The sequence below is a fragment of the Bombina bombina genome, chromosome 2, assembly GCF_027579735.1.
Source record: "Bombina bombina isolate aBomBom1 chromosome 2, aBomBom1.pri, whole genome shotgun sequence".
Taxonomy (NCBI): domain Eukaryota; kingdom Metazoa; phylum Chordata; class Amphibia; order Anura; family Bombinatoridae; genus Bombina; species Bombina bombina.
This window is the reverse complement of record NC_069500.1, coordinates 564,477,094-564,494,897: the sequence shown is the minus strand read 5'-3', so window position 1 is coordinate 564,494,897 and position 17,804 is coordinate 564,477,094. Positions and strand designations below refer to the sequence as shown.

General features: G+C 42.0%; 1 protein-coding gene across 1 annotated transcript in view; it reads right to left on the bottom strand.

Moving 5' to 3' along the window:
• Window positions 1-17,804, bottom strand: part of TUT7 (terminal uridylyl transferase 7) — a gene marked incomplete in the record, with an annotated part of 489,065 nt that overhangs the window by 182,963 nt on the left and 288,298 nt on the right.

The window sequence follows — 17,804 nt, the reverse complement described above, 5'->3', positions numbered from 1 at the left end:
TTTTTAGCGTGCCCTTTCTTTGTTATAATCCTTTCTTCTTCCTGTGCTGCTGTAACATCCTCACTGTGTAGGAAGGTTCTCAGGACCGGTGGAGGTGGTAAGTTTTCACAGTGCTTATTTTAACTGCACCTTATGTTAACTGTTTACCTTCTGTGGGTTAATCAGTGATACATTGTGCCTTTTTTCTCTCCTTCAGGGTTAACTATTTGTGTACTCTATACTGCCTATTTGCTTCTGTTTATCCCTGATATTTAAGCAAATTCCTTACTGATACTATGGAGCAAACTGGTGCAGCTCAGGCGCTCAGAAGAAAAATCTCAGCGAGCCCATCCTAAGCAGTGAGAGCACATTGCCAAGCATCTGAATTAGTTACAGCATCTACAACCCGCTGGATTGGTGGACAAGTCCACATTTTACCTGGAGAGGGTTGTGGATCCACAAGGAGCAGCTCACTGTAGACCAGGGGATTGGTGGGCAAGTCCACATTTCACCTAGGAGGCCTGCAACATTTCTCACAGAGAAAAGACCTTCTACTGCCTGGCTGATAACTCATTGACTGCCCCTCTGAACACCAGGTTACCGTGAGGAGGATTTGGCTTTAGATCATTCCTTACTTGTGGGAAATACAGAACCTGGCCACCAGGAGGAGGCAAAGACACCTCAGCCAAAGGCTTAAATACCTTCCCCACTCCCCTCATCCCCCAGTCATTCTGCCGAGGGAACAAGGAACAGTAGGAGAAATATCAGGGTATAAATGGTGCCAGAAGAACAAAACAAAAACTTAGGCCTGCCCAACGGAGAACACAGGCGGGGGCCGTGGACTCTCCTCATACAGAAGGAAATTATTTGGTAAGCATGATTTATGTTTTCCTACTTAATGAGGAGAGTCCACAGCTTTATTCCTTACCTGTGGGAAAAATATACCCAAGCTCTAGAGGACACAATGAAAACGGGAGGGTAAAAAAGGAGAGGCGAACCCTATTCTGAGGGCACCACAGCCTGCAAAACATAATTTATGTAAGAACTTACCTGATAAATTCATTTCTTTAGAAATAGTGGCATAGACTCCATGAGCTAGTGACATATGGGATATACATTCCTACCAGTAGGGGGCAAAGTTTCCCAAACCTCAAAATGCCTATAAATACACCTCCCACCTCACTCATACCTTAGTTTAACATTTAGCCAAGAAGTGAGGTGTAAAAAAAAAAAAGGAGTAAAAAACATACAAAAAGAGGAACTGGAAAAAATAATGTGCTTTTAAAAAAAAAAAAAAAAAACCCCTAAATTTATGCTTACCTGATAAATTACTTTCTTTTACGATATGACGAGTCCACGGATTTCATCCTTACTTGTGGGATATTAACCTCCTGCTAACAGGAAGTGGCAAAGAGCACCACAGCAGAGCTGTATATATAGCCACTCCCCTTCCCCTCCACCCTCAGTCATTCGGCTGAAGGTTATAGGAAGAGAAAAGGAAAGGCTAAAAAGGTGCAGAGGTGACTGAAGTTTTCAAAAAATAAAATAAACCTGTCTTAAAATAACAGGGAGGGCCGTGGACTTGTCATATCGTAAAAGAAAGTAATTTATCAGGTAAGCATAAATTTAGTTTCTTACAAAGATATGACGAGTCCACGGATTTCATCCTTACTTGTGGGAAACCAATACCAAAGCAACAGGACACGGATGAAAGGGAGGGACAAGACAGGAACCTAAACGGAAGGCACCACTGCTTGAAGAACCTTTCTCCCAAAGATAGCCTCAGAAGAAGCAAAAGTATCAAATTTATAACATTTGGAAAAAGTGTGAAGGGACGACCAGATGCATCGTTTTTAAAAGCCCATGTGGAAGCCACAGCCCTAGTAGAATGAGCCGTAATTCTTTCAGGAGGCTGCTGTCCAGCAGTCTCATATGCCAGGCGGATGATACTTCTCAGCCAAAAAGAAAGAGGTAGCCGTAGCTTTCTGACCACTACGCTTTCCAGAATAAACAATGAATAATGAAGATGATTGACAGAAATCCTTAGTTGCCTGTAAGTAAAACGTTAAGGCACGGACCACGTCCAAGTTATGTAACAGACGTTCCTTCTTAGAAAGAGGATTAGGACACAAGGAAGGAACAACAATTTCCTGATTAATATTCTTATTCGAAACAACCTTAGGAAGGAACCCAGGTTTGGTACGTAAAACCACCTTATCAGAATGAAATATGAGATAAGGCGAATCACACTGTAATGCTGAAAGCTCAGAAACTCTTCGAGCAGAAGAAATAGCAACCAAAAACAGAACTTTCCAAGATAATAGTTTAATATCTATGGAATGCATAGGTTCAAACGGAACCCCTTGCAGAACTCGAAGAACTAAATTCAAACTCCAGGGAGGAGTAATAGGTCTAAATACAGGCTTAATTCTAGATAGAGCCTGACAAAAAGACTGAACATCTGATACATTTGCCAAACGTTTGTGAAACAGAATTGACAAAGCTGAAATTTGTCTCTTTAAGGAACTGGCTGATAACCCTTTCTCCAATCCTTCTTGGAGAAAAGACAAAATCCTAGGAATCCTAACTTTATTCCATGAGTAACCCTTGGATTCACACCAATAGATATTTACGCCATATTTTATGATAGATCTTTCTAGTGACAGGCTTTCTAGCCTGTATCAAAGTATTGATAACTGAATCAGAGAATCCTCGCTTCGATAAAATCAAGCATTCAATCTCCACGCAGTCAGTTGCAGAGAAATTAGATTTGGATGTTGGAAAGGACCTTGAATGAGAAGGTCCTGTCTCAACGGAAGTTTCCACGGTCGCATGTCCACTAGATCCGCATACCAAGTCCTGCGTGGCCACGCAGGCGCTATCAGGATCACTGAAGCTCTCTCCTGTTTGATTCGAGCAATCACGCGTGGGAGGTAAGGAAACGGCGGAAAAACATAAGCTAGGCTGAACAACCAAGGTACTGCCAAGGCATCTATCAGTTCGGCCTGAGGATCCCTTGACCGGGATCCGCATCTTGGAAGCTTGGCATTCTGACGAGATACCATCAAATCCAATTCCGGTCAGCCCCATTTGAGAATCAATGAGGCAAATACCTCTGGGTGAAGTTCCCACTCCCCCGGATGAAAAGTCTGTCGACTTAGAAAACCTGCTTCCCAGTTCTCTACCCCTGGGATGTAGATCACTGACAGATGACAATAGTGGGCCTCTGCCCAACTGATTATCTTGGATACTTCTATCATCGCTAAGGAACTCCTTGTTCCCCCCTGATGATTGACATATGCCACAGTCGTTATGTTGTCCGACTGGAATCTGATGAATTTGGCAGAAGCCAACTGAGGCCATGCCTGAAGCGCATTGAATATTGCTCTCAGTTCCAGAATATTGATTAAAAGTAGAGACTCCACCTGAGTCCAAACACCCTGAGCCTTCAGGGAGTTCCAAATTGCACCCCAGCCCAGAAGGCTGGCATCTGTTGTCACTATCACCCACGAGGGTCTGCGGAAACAAGTCCCCTGGGACAGATGATCTGGCGACAACCACCAAAGAAGAGAGTTTCTGGTCTCTTGATCCAGAATTATCTTTGGAGATAAATCCGCATAATCCCCATTCCACTGACCGAGCATGCACAGTTGCAGTGGTCTGAGATGAAAGCGAGCAAACGGAACGATGTCCATTGCCGCTACCATTAATCCGATTACCTCCATACACTGAGCCACTGATGGCCGAGGAATGGACAGAAGTGCTCGGCAAGTATTCAAAATCTTTGATTTTCTGACCTCCGTCAGAAATACTTTCATGGCTACCGAGTCTATCAGAGTTCCCAAGAAAGGAACCCTTGTCTGTGGAACAAGTGATCTCTTCTCTATGTTCACCTTCCAGCCGTGAGTTCTAAGAAAAGACAACACTGTGTCCGTGTGAGATTTTGTCAGATGATATGTTGACGCCTGAATCAGAATATCGTCCATATAAGGCGCCCCCGCTATCCCTTGCGGTCTGAGAACCGCCAAAAGAGACCCTAGAACATTTGTGAAGATTCTGGGTGCTGTGGCCAACCCGAAAGGAAGAGCCACAAACTGATGTTTGTCCAAGGCGGCAAACCTTAGAAACCGATGATGATCTTTGTGGATTGGAATATGAAGGTAAGCATCCTTCAAATCCACGGTTGTCATATATTGACCCTCCTGGATCATTGGCAAAATCGTTTGAATTGTCTCCATCTTGAATGATGGAACTCTTAGAAATTTGTTTAGACACTTGAGGTCCAAAATGGGTCTGAACGTTCCCTCTTTTTTGGGGACCACAAATAGGTTCGAGTAAAACCCCTTGGAACAGGACAGATTACTCCCATAGTAAAAAGGTCTTTTACACAGCGTAAGAACGCCTCTCTCTTTATCTGGTTTGCAGATAATTTTGAAAGATGAAATCTCCCTCTTGGGAGAAAATCCTTGAATTCCAATTGATAACCGTGGGTCACTATTTCTTGTGTCCAGGAATCCTAAACATCTCTTGCCCAAGCCTGAACAAAGAAAGAAAGTATGCCCCCTACTAGATCTGGTCCCGGATCGGGGGCCACCCCTTCAAGCTGCTTTGTGGAAGAAGAAGCGAGGGGTCCTCCTTTAAATTATTCTGTTTACCCCTCATTTTAACCGACCTATCCTGAGGTAGGGCATGGCCCTTACCTACTGTAATATCAGAAATGAACTCCTTCAATTCTGGCTCAAAAAGGGTCTTACCTTTAAAGGGAATAGCTAAAAGCTTATGTTTTGCCGACACATCAGCAGACCAAGATTTGAGCCACAATGCTCTACGTGCTTTAATAGCAAATACTGCATTTTTTTCCTGTTAATTTAGTAATTTGAAAAGCGACATCAGTAATAAAAGAATTAGCTAGCTTAAGAGCCTTAATTCTATCTAAGATGTCATCTAATGGAGTCTCAACCTTAAGAGACTCTTCCAGAGCCTCAAACCAAAAAGCTGCTGCAGTAGTTACTGGAACAATGCAAGCCGTAGGTTGTAAAAGAAATCCCTGATCAACAAATAATTTCTTTAGCAGACCCTCTAATTTCTTATCCATAGGATCCTCGAAAGCACAACTATCCTCAATGGGTATAGTAGTACGCTTAGCTAGGGAAGATATAGCTCCCTCTACCTTAGGGACCATTTGCCATGAGTCCCGAATGGTATCTGATATAGGAAACATTTTCTTAAAATTAGGAGAGGGAGAAAACAGTATACCTGGTCTATCCCATTCCTTACTAATAATTTCCGAAATTCTCTTAGGAACCGGAAAAACATCAGTGTAAGTAGGAACTTCCAAATATTTAGCCATTTTACACAATTTCTCTGGAGGAATCACAATAGGATCACAATCATCCAGAGTCGCTAAAACGCAACAGGCGGAGGTGTTCAAGCTTAAATTTAAATGACATAGCATCCAAATCTGTCTGAGGCAAAACATTCCCTGAATCAGAAATTTCACCCTCAGACAGTAATTCCCTGATCCCCAACTCAGAGCACTGTGAAGGAACATCAGAAATAGCTAATAAAGCATCAGAGGATTCAGTATTTACATTAATACTTGACCTGCTGTGTTTACCCTGTAACACTGGTAATTTAGATAATACCTCTGTAAGGGTAGTTGACATAACTGCAGCCATCTCCTGCAGAGTAAAGGGATTAGACGCACTAGAAGTATTAGGCGTCGCTTGTGTGGGCATAAAAGGTTGTGACACTTGGGGAGAATTGGATGGCATATCCTCTTCAGACCGAGAATCATCCCTAGGCACACTTTATTTAAAATATGCTTTTTACATTGTAAAGCCGTTTCAGTACAAAAGTTACACAATGTTAGAGGGGGTTGCACAATAGCTTCTAAACACATAGAACAATGAGAAACCTAAATGTCAGACATGTTGAACAGACTAGTAATGCCACAAAAGTCGTTTAAACACTTATTTATAGCATAAAATAAACATTAGAAAAAGCGTGTACTGTGCCTTTAACCCTTTGAGTGCTAAGCACTTTCCCACCTGGGTTCTAAGGTTTTCTTAAAAGGTTTTTTATTTAATATTTTTAAAAATATTTTTTTTTTATTACTTTTTTTGTATTTATTTCAGATCCCCAAGACTTACACAGTTGGAAAGGTTAGGCAATTACCTTTCCAATGGTGGGTCTTGGGGGTCTGTAGCTGCTTAGATGCCTGAGATACAGGCTTCTAAGCAGCATGCCCCCTGCTCCTATATTTAACATTGTTAATGTTAAATAAAGTTGAGCGGTGATGTCATCACGTTTATTGTGCATGACGTCACCACGCAAAACGGAAGCCCCGGCGATGCCTTTCATTATGCAGCACCGATCATCAGGGTAGGAGCAGGTGGGAGCCCCCAGATCTCCCTCAAGTTGGGAGAGAGCCGTCATTAGCACCATAGTGGGAAACTCTGACCGCTCAGAGCCGTCATTAGCACTGAAGGGGTTAAGAAAAGAAAAAGTGAACAATTTTTCCAAAATGCACAAAAAACATTAAATTATTCCCAAATTTAACTTAATATCGTTGGTTAATCCAAAAATTACTGCACCCAGAAGCAAGGGCAGAAATAAGGCTTTAGAAGTACTTATATCAACATGTAGTCAAAAGATAGATAAAAATACACTCTGCACCTCGCCGCAGCTCTGCTGTGGCGCCTACCTGCCCCCAGGGTACTTTGAATCAAGTTTCCAACTCTTCAGACCAGCTACACAGTCCAGGAGCCACCGAGTTACTGTTTGCTGCTGCTAAGCCTGAAGAAATTGTGCCAAAATAGGCTCCACCCCTTAAGGTCAAAAGTCAGAGTAGGCCCAAACAACACCGCATGGAAATGCAGTTTTGCACTAAAGTAAAAACACACACACACAATATAACCCTCAAGCATAAAACCAATAAGTTTTAAGTGCCAAAAATAAAAAAACAAAAATCGTTTCCCCCCATGTCACATAATGCCCAAATATCAACTAATGATAAATATAAAATAGGGACTCCAGTAACAGCCCTCTTATTAAAATAGGTTTTACTGCTTACCCCATTCCCATACAGGGAAATAAATGCCAGCCATTTCTGATATATCAAGTCTCCTCAGAAAAAAAGGCTGCACATACCTTAAAGGGACAGTCAACACCAGAGTTTTTGTTGTTTAAAAAGATAGATAATCCCTTTATTACCCATTCCCCAGTTTTGCAAAACCAACACAGTTATATTGATATACTTTTTACTTCTGTGACTAACTTGTATCTAAGCATCTTCTGACCGCCCCTAATCACATGACTTTTAGTTATCTATTGACTTGCATTTTAGCCAATTAGTGCAGTGTCTGCCACTAGCCACGAGCTAGCTCTCCCCTGCTGTGAAAAGTAAATAAAAACATAATTTATGCTTACCTGATAAATTTATTTCTCTTGTGGTGTATCCAGTCCACGGATCATCCATTACTTGTGGGATATTCTCCTTCCCAACAGGAAGCTGCAAGAGGATCACTCACAGCAGAGCTGTCTATATAGCTCCTCTCCTAACTGCCATATCCAGTCATTCGACCGAAGACAAGAAAGAGAAAGGAGAAACTATAGGGTGCAGTGGTGACTGTAGTTTAAAAATAAAAAACACCTGCCTTAAAATGACAGGGCGGGCCGTGGACTGGATACACCACAAGAGAAATAAATTTATCAGGTAAGCATAAATTATGTTTTCTCTTGTAAGGTGTATCCAGTCCACGGATCATCCATTACTTGTGGGATACCAATACAAAGCTATAGGATACGGATGAAGGGAGGGACAAGGCAGGAGCTTAAACGGAAGGCACCACTGCCTGCAAGACCTTTCTCCCAAAAATAGCCCCCAAAGAAACAAAAGTATCAAATTTTAAAAACCCATGTGGAAGCTACCGCTCTAGTAGAATGAGCTGTAATCCTTTCAGGAGGCTGCTGGCCAGCAGTCTCATAAGCTAAGCGTATTATACTCCTTAGCCAAAAGAAAGAGAGGTTGCCGAAGCCTTTTGGCCTCTCCTCTGTCCAGAGTAGACAACAAAAAATGCAGATGTTTGACGAAAATCTTTAGTAGCTTGTAAATAAAACTTTAAAGCACGAACCATGTCAAAATTGTGTAAAAGACGTTCCTTCTTTGAAGAAGGATTAGGACACAGTGACGGTACAACATTCTCCTGATTGATATTTTTATTAGATACCACCTTAGGTAAAAAAACAGGTTTGGTACGTAACACTACCTTATCTGCATGAAAAATTAGATAAAGGGAATCATATTGTAAAGCAGATAACTCCAAAACTCTTTGAGCCGAGGAGATAGTTACTAAAAACAGAACCTTCCAGGAAAAGAGCTTAATATCTATGGAATGCAAAGGTTCAAACGGAACCCCTTGAAGAACCTTAAGAACTAAATTTTAACTCCAAGGCGGAGCAACAGGTTTAAACACAGGCTTGATTTTGACTAAAGCCTGACAAAACGCCTGCACGTCTGGAACCTCAGCCAGACGTTTGTGCAAAAGAATAGACAGAGCAGAAATCTGTCCTTTTAAGGAACTAGCTGACAAACCCTTCTCTAATCCTTCTTGGAGAAAAGATAATATCCTAGGAATCCTGACCTTACTCCATGAGTAACCCTTGGATTCACACCAATGAAGATATTTACACCATATCTTATGATAGATTTTCCTGGTGACAGGCTTTCGCGTCTGTATTAAGGTATCAATGACCGTCTCGGAGGAACCCCGCTTTGATAAAATCAAGCGTTCAATCTGCAAGCAGTCAGCCGTAGAGAAATTAGATTTGGATGGTTGAAAGGACCCTGAAGTAGAAGGTCCTGCCTCAGAGGCAGAGTCCATGGTGGAAAGGATGACATGTCCACCAGATCTGCATACCAAGTCCTGCGTGGCCACGCAGGTGCTATCAAAATTACCGATGCTCTCTCCTGTTTGATCTTGGCAATCAGACGAGGGAGCAGAGGAAACGGTGGAAACACATAAGCCAGGTTGAAGGACCAAGGCGCTGCTAGAGCATCTATCAGCGCTGCCTTGGGATCCCTGGACCTGGATCCGTAACAAGGAAGCTTGGCGTTCTGCCGAGATGCCATGAGATCCAGTTCTGGTTTGCCCAAACGTTGAATCAACTGTGCAAACACCTCCGGATGGAGCTCCCACTCCCCCGGATGAAAAGTCTCACGACTTGGAAAATTTGCCTCCCAGTTCTCTACTCCTGGGATATGGATAGCTGATAGATGGCAAGAGTGAATCTCTGCCCATTGAATTATCTTTGAAACCTCCAACATCGCTAGGGAACTCCTTGTTCCCCCTTGATGGTTGATGTAAGCCACAGTCGTGATGTTGTCCGACTGAAATCTGATGAACCTCACTGCCGCTAGCTGAGGCCAAGCCTGAAGAGCATTGAATATCGCTCTTAGTTCCAGAATGTTTATTGGAAGGAGTGCCTCCTCCTGAGTCCACGACCCCTGAGCCTTCAGAGAGTTCCAGACTGCACCCCAGCCCAGAAGGCTGGCATCTGTTGTTACTATTGTCTAATCTGGCCTGCGGAAGATCATACCTTTGGACAGATGGACCCGAGATAGCCACCAGAGAAGAGAATCCCTAGTCTCTTGATTCAGATTTAGTAGAGGGGACAAATCTGTGTAATCCCCATTCCACTGACTGAGCATGCAGAGTTGCAGCGGTCTGAGATGTAGGCGGGCAAACGGAACTATGTCCATTGCCGCTACCATTAAGCCGATTACTTCCATACACTGAGCCACCGAAGGGAGAGAAGTATAATAAAGAACACGGTAGGAATTTAGAAGTTTTGACAATCTGGCCTCTGTCAGGTAAATCCTCATTTCTACAGAATCTATCAGAGTTCCCAGGAAGGAAACTCTTGTGAGAGGGGATAGAGAACTCTTTTTTTCGTTCACTTTCCACCCATGAGACCTCAGGAATGCCAGAACAATGTCTGTATGGGACTTGGCAATTTGGAAAATCGACGCCTGTATCAGAATGTCGTCTAAGTAAGGGGCTACTGCTATGCCCCGCAGCCTTAGGACTGCCAGAAGTGACCCCAGAACCTTCGTAAAGATTCTTGGTGCCGTAGCTAACCCAAAGGGAAGAGCCACAAACTGGTAATGCCTGTCTAGGAAGGTGAACCTGAGAAACCGATGATGATCTTTGTGTATCGGAATGTGAAGATAAGCATCCTTTAAGTCCACGGTAGTCATGTACTGACCCTCCTGGATCATAGGTAGGATGGTTCGAATAGTCTCCATCTTGAAAGATGGGACCCTGAGAAATTTGTTTAGGATCTTGAGATCTAAGATTGGTCTGAAGGTTCCCTCTTTCTTGGGAACCACAAAGAGATTTGAATAGAAGCCTTGCCCCTGTTCCTCCTTTGGAACTGGGTGGATCACTCCCATAACTAGGAGGTCTTGAACACAATGTAAGAATGCCTCTCTCTTTATCTGGTCTGCAGATAATTGTGAGAGGTGAAATCTTCCTTTTGGGGAAGAAGCTTTGAAGTCCAGAATTATTGTTTTTGCATTAGAGGGAGTTGATGCCTCGCTCGTCTTAAAGTTTCGAAAGGCACGAAAATTAGTTTGTTTGTTTGGTCTTTAATTTATTAGACCTATCCTGAGGAAGGGCATGACCTTTTCCTCCAGTAATATCAGAAATGATCTCCTTCAGTCCAGGCCCGAATAGGGTCTGCCCCTTGAAGGGAATGTTGAGAAGCTTAGACTTTGAAGTAATGTCAGCTGACCAGGATTTAAGCCATAGCGCCCTACGTGCCTGTATAGCAAAACCTGAGTTCTTAGCCGTTAGTTTGGTTAAATGAACAACGGCGTCAGAAACAAATGAATTGGCTAGCATAAGCGCTTTAAGCTTGTCAAGTATATCATCCAATGGAGTTTCTACCTGTAAGGACTCTTCCAGAGACTCAAACCAGAAGGCCGCAGCAGCAGTGACCGGGGGAATGCATGCAAGAGGCTGGAGAATAAAACCTTGTTGAATAAACATTTTCTTAAGGTAACCCTCTAACTTTTTATCCATTGGATCTAGGAAAGCACAACTGTACTCGACGGGAATAGTTGTATGCTTAGCTAGGGTAGAAACTGCTCCCTCCACCTTAGGGACCGTTTGGCATAAGTCCCGTGTAGAGGCATCTATTGGAAACATTTTCTTAAAAATAGGAGGGGGAGAGAACGGTACACCTGGTCTATCCCATTCCTTAGTAATAATTTCTGAAAACCTTTTAGGTATTGGAAAAACATCAGTGTAAACAGGCACTGCATAGTATTTATCCAATCTACACAATTTCTCTGGCACTATAATGGTGTCACAGTCATCCAGAGTAGCTAAAACCTCCCTGAGCAACACGTGGAGGTGTTCAAGCTTAAATTTAAATGTAGACATATCAGAATCAGGTTGAAGCATCTTCCCCGAGTCAGAAAAATCACCCACAGAAAGAAGCTCTCCTGCCTCAGCTTCTGCATATTGTGAGGGGATATCAGACATAGCTACTAAAGCGTCAGAGAGCTCTGTATTTTTTCTAGTCCCAGAGCTGTCTCACTTTCCTTGTAACCCTGGTAGTTTGGACAATACCGCTGTAAGGGTATGATCCATAACTGCCGCCATGTCTTGTAAAGTAAACGCCATGGGCGCGCTAGAAGTACTTGGCGCCACTTGAGCGAGAGTCCCTTGAGCGGGAGTCAAAGGTTCTGACAGGTGGGGCGAGTTAGTCGGCATAACTTGTCAATTTCCTCTGGTGATAAATCTTTTAAAGACAGAATATGATCTTTATAACAAAGTAAAATCAGTACATTTGGTACACATTCTAAGAGGGGGTTCCACAATGGCTTCTAAACATAATGAACAAGGAGTTTCCTCTATGTCAGACATGTTTAAACAGACTAGCAATGAGACCAGCAAGCTTGGAAAACACTTTGATAAACAAATTTTGTCAGAAATTGAAAAACAGTGATAAAAAGCAGTAAATCTTACGAAATTTTTACAGTGTGTATAATAGACTAACAGAGCATTGCACCCACTTGCAAATGGATGATTAACCCCTTAGTTTCAAAACAGGATAAAAAAAAACCATATAAACGTTTTTTTTAACAGTCACAACAAACTGCCACAGCTCTGCTGTGGCCCTACCTGCACATACAATGACTATTGAAGGCACAAAAACCCTTTGTAGAGGCCCTAAGTGTTCAGGGGACTCCTTCAGGGAAGCTGGAAGTCTCAAGCTGCAAAAACTACTGCACGATTTAGGCCTGAAATTAGGCCCCTCCCAACCTGTACTCACAGTGAGAGGGCCATAAAAAACTATCCCTAGGCAAAATCTAGCCAGCCATGTGGAAAAAACTGGGCCCCAATAAAGTTTTATCACCAATATGTAGAAAAAAACGTTTAAACACTTCCAGCAAACGTTATCTTATTTTCAGTAATGTGAGAAAGTAATAAGAATATTACCTTTTACAGCAAGCATGATACTAGTCATATTAAATCACTGTAATCAGGCTTACCTTAAATAAATCCGGTATTAACAGCATTTTCTAGCAAATTCCTTTCTCTAGAAAAATTTAAACTGCACATACCTCATAGCAGGAGACCCTGCACGCCATTCCCCCAGCTGAAGTTACCTCATCTCTTCAGTTATGTGTGAGAAGAGCAATGGATCTTAGTTACAACCTGCTAAGATCATCAAAAACCACAGACAGACTCTTCTTCAACTTTCTGCCTGAGGCTAAAACAGTACAACTCCGGTACCATTTGAAAATAATAAACTTTTGATTGAAGATAAACTACATAAATTCACCACATCTCTCTAGCTACTTCCTATCGTGTCGAGAGCTGCAAGAGAATGACTGGTAGTGGCAGTTAGGGGAGGAGCTATATAGACAGCTCTGCTGTGGGTGATCCTCTTGCAGCTTCCTGTTGGGAAGGAGAATATCCCACAAGTAATGGATGATCCGTGGACTGGATACACCTTACAAGAGAAATAGAGGCAGTCTTCAAGGGCTTAGAAATTATCATATGCACCTTCCTAGGTTTGCTTTCAACTAGAATACCAAGAGAACAAAGCAAAATTGTTGATAAAAGTAAATTGGAAAGTTGTTTAAAATTACATGCCCTATTTGAAAAATGAAAGTTATTTTTGGACTTGACTGTCCCTTTAATGCTGCTTGTAGCATGAAACCGGTCTCCACACTGAAGAGGTCTCATGGTTACCTTCAGAAGTCTTGTGGGAACCAGCGTAGATCTTAGTTACAAATGCTAAGATCATCAAACCTCAGGGCAGAAATCTTCTTCCATATCCCCCTTAGGAAAATAGTATGCATCGGTACCATTTAAAATAAAAAACTTCTTGATTGAAGAAACTAAAACTAACACTTCACTTTATCATGTCTTCCTAGTATAACACAGGCAAAGAGAATGACTGAGGGTGAAGGGAAAGGGGAGGGGCTATATATTCAGCTCTGCTGTGGTGCTCTTTGTAAAAGAAATCATAGTTTTGGTGCAAAACAATGACAAGATGATTGGTTATCCACAAATATAAATGAAGCCTCTATACCATACCATACTATAGTCTTGATAAAGGCCCAAAAGAGGGCCAAAACGTGTTGACAACTTATTGTGAGCTTCATTTTGATTATTCACATTTGTCTGTAGCAGTATTGCACTATGTCTTTTATTTACAGGAACACAGCATTTATGTATTAAGGGATCTCTTGGATAACTCCGGATCTTCTTCAAAATCTTTTCACTACACAAAGTTCATATCACTGAGGATTCAACTAAGACACTTTCACACCAATCGGGATTACCACTTAAACCCAAAGTGTACATTTGGGTTATACTCTCATCAGTTCAACCACCTTTTTAACGTTTTTCAGGTATTTTTCATTATTACTATATATATATATAATTTTATTTTTAATATATATATTTTTTCACTTTTTCATTTTTCCCACCCTCAAGGTGTATTGTAGGACACTATCACGATATATATTTCTGCATACCCACCTTTTCTGATTTATCCTATGTCATCACCCTGACCATCATATCTTATTGAGATTCATATAGGTCTCTACAGAACTCTTAGACCATTGACTGATTTTACTGCTTTTGTATCCAGACTGTTATATATTTGTATTTTAACCAAGTCTTATATATTATATATACATTTGTATTTTAACCAAGTTTTATAGTTTCATAATCTTTGTGTATAGCATGGATCCGTGTTAACTTGTACATATATTTGTTATTATTAAAATAGATATGTTTTAAATGGTAACTATTTCCTTTGTCTTACCACCCATTAGGCGCTCCTAGAGCTTTAAATACTACATGAAAGAAACTGCCCCTGGGAGGAAAGGTCTTGACTCTAGTTTGTATCCCTGGGACACAATGTCCACCGCCCAGGGATCCTGAACATCTCGTACCCAAGCCTGAACGAAGGATGAAAGTCTGCCACCCACAAGATCCTGTCCCAGATCGGGGACCCCTCATGCTGCTTTTGATGCAATAGCAGACTTCTTGGATTGTTTTCCCATGTTCCATGCTCCAGGAAGGCTTGGACTGCTCCTGCTTGGAGGAGGAAGTGGAAGGATTTCCCTTGAAATTTTGTAAAGGAACGAAATTTACTCTTACATCCCTTTGATTATTTCTCTTATCCTGAGGGAGGAAAAGTCCCTTTCCTCCCGTGATGTCAGCAATTATTTCCGTCAACCTCGGCCCAAACTAAGTCTTCCCTTTGTAAGGAATCGCCAAAAGTTTAGACTTAGATGACACATCCGCAGACCATGATCTTAACCATAAAGTTCTGCGGGCCAGTATGGCAAAAAAACGAAATCTTAGCTCCCAGCTTAATAACCTGAAGGGAAGCATCCGTAGTAAGGAGTTGGCCAACTTAAGGGCCTTTATCCTATCCTGGATTTCTTCAAGGGAAGTGTCTGTTTTTAATAGATAGACAATGCATCAACCAGTATGCTGCCGCACTAGAGACAGTATCAATACAAATCGCGGGTTGTCATTGTAAACCCTGGTGTACAAATCTTCTAACTTCTTATCGATAGGATCCTTAATAGAGTAACTATCCTCTATAGGAATAGTAGATCTCTTGGCCAGCGTGGAAATTGCCCCTTCCACTTTGGGTACCGTCTGCCAAGATTCCTTGATAGAATCTGCTATAGGAAACATCTTTTTAAATACAGAGGATGGAGAAAAAGGGATACCCAGTCTCTCCCATTCCTTAACAATAATCTCAGTAGCTCGATCTGGTACAGGAAAAACTTCCACCATGGAAGGTACAAAATACTTATGTAGCATACTGGACTTATTAGGATTGACAACTACCATGGTGTCGCTGTCATCCAGTGTAGCTAAAACCTCCTTGAGTAACAGACGGAGGTGTTCAAGCTGAAACCTGAAGGATACAACTTCAGAATTAGTAGGAGGAATTACACTGTCTGAGATTTCACCTTCAGATGCTACTGAAGTATCCTCCTCCTCAGGCTTCTGGGAGGGGGCATTCAAAATAGCAACAACAGCGTCAGCAATCTCACTTACTGAATGTTTACTTTTCCTCTTGCGCTTTCCCTGCAGCATGGGAAAAGCAGACAACGCATAAGAGACCGTAGAGGGCAGCGATGTCTTGAAACGTGACTCCAGGTGGAGTTACAGAGGAAGCGCAGGGCACTGTATGAGTGGGCGATAAAAATTTTGGACACTTTGAGGAGAAAGCTGCGGTATATATTGAACATTGTCGTTAGGCACCTAAACAGCCTCCGCCTTAGACAATGTTGGCTCAGAGAAAAATCTATCCCTGTAATTTAAAGTTCTCTCAAAACAGAAGGAACAGAAGGGATAGGTGGTTCCATATTTTGCAAGGCATCTTGGTCCATTCTGACTCACAATGGAACAAATTACCACAAAAAAAAAAACTTTTTTATATTCTGCAGAAGTAACTAAATAGTGTTATGCAAGTTCTATTAACAACCTGTACACCTCAGCTTAGCTTTGCAGAGGTGCCTACCTGCCCTGCTGACACCGGATAGAAACTCTCTAGTAAAAGATCTGGAACTCGCAAAACAGCAACAACAGCATCTGCAGTATAGAGAGCAGCCGTCCGGTCCTAAAAGTGCAGCTTTAAAAGTTATTATGCGCTTTCCAGGGAGATTGTTATCCGGTCACAGCGAAAGCAGGGGAAAATGGCGCGCAACAGTAAAACGTCAGTTAGCCCCGCCCATCGTGGGCGTTTGTAATATGCCGACCGGTAGGTTCATTTTTTAAAGTCAAGCCCCCAGGAGAAGTGAACCACATAACATGAACCTTATTTCTAACATTCCTCAGCCCCAGTGCCTGCCATAACCATACTGCCATTATATGTTCCCCTTAACATATAGGAGAAAAACTGTGTGTGTCGCTAAGTGAATAAAGTGCCCACTTTTTCCTGTTGTACCCAGGAAAATAAAGTCAGCATTTACCTCAAATCTGCCAGGCAGCATGGCAGCTCACTAGGTTTGAGAGGTCCTCTCCCTCACATGGACCTGTGGAAAAAGGAGATAAAGACTGAGTACTTACTCAGGCTTTCAGTATTAGGGCAGGATTAACTATAAGGGAGGCGCAGTAAGAATTATGTCCCACAAGTTCCCATTGCTTGAAAGCCACCACTGCTCTACTGAAGAGACTGATATGGACTACGGCTACACCCTAGAACAAAGCAGCACAATCTTGCACTACTTAAAAAATAATAAAATCTTGCTTGAAGAATCTTTTCCAACACCTAACTTTACCACTTCCTTGCTCTAACGTAGGCAAAGAGAATGACTGGGGTGGGAGGGAAGGGAGGTGATATATAACAGCTTTGCCGACTCCTGCTGGGCAGGAGTGATATTCCCAACAGTAATAATGATGATCCATGGACTCATCGTGTCAGAAAGAAAGAAGGCATTCTCATATAAACAGCTTTCAGTATAGGTATGTAACTTGCATCTGCATACAGGGGCTCCTATAAGCCTCTATGTAAAACAATGCACATTTATGGACACCACACCAGGTCATAAATATAACCACAGTGATCAACTGGCTAAAACATTTTTTTATTGGGGCTTTATTTTCAAACAGGGCCTTTGGGGTCTCTAGGCATTTTTATGGCCTGTTAAAAGTGTATTTTTTAAAAAAAAATGTGCTTAAACTTCAAACCCCCAAAACATGCAGCTTTAAAGAGCAGGCAATTGTTTTTCAAATGATGGGTAAAGGGGGTTTCTAATGCTTAAGCAAACTAAGATTGACAAGTTTAAATACCACCACCTCCTGGATTCCCAGGCCATCCATGAGCCCTAGATCCCCAGGGATAAAGGGGTAAGTTTAAGGGGGGTGTGTGTGTGTGCGCCTTTATAAACTTTAAAAGCTCTCCCCGTAGGAAGACACGTAGTGGTTATCCTCACTAAATACATTGTGCAGATAATGACCACGTCATTCTTACTTAAGGGGTTAATCAAAAGGGACAGTAAACACCTTGTAACTACAAGACATTTTTGCTATGCTATTGAATAACAAATCAACCAAGTCTAAATGTTTTCAAACTAACATCCTCTTTACTGCAATTAGATTTTTTAATAGGTAAACTCCACTTAACATTTGCCTTAGAGGAGCCAATCTAGGATTTAGTCTGCAGACAAGGCTAGTCACTGTCAAAGATAGTACACTGTTTTGCTGTTGCTATCTGGTAAAGCAAATAAGGGACAGATGTGTAGCAGGATTAGTCTGAGAAGTCAGCAA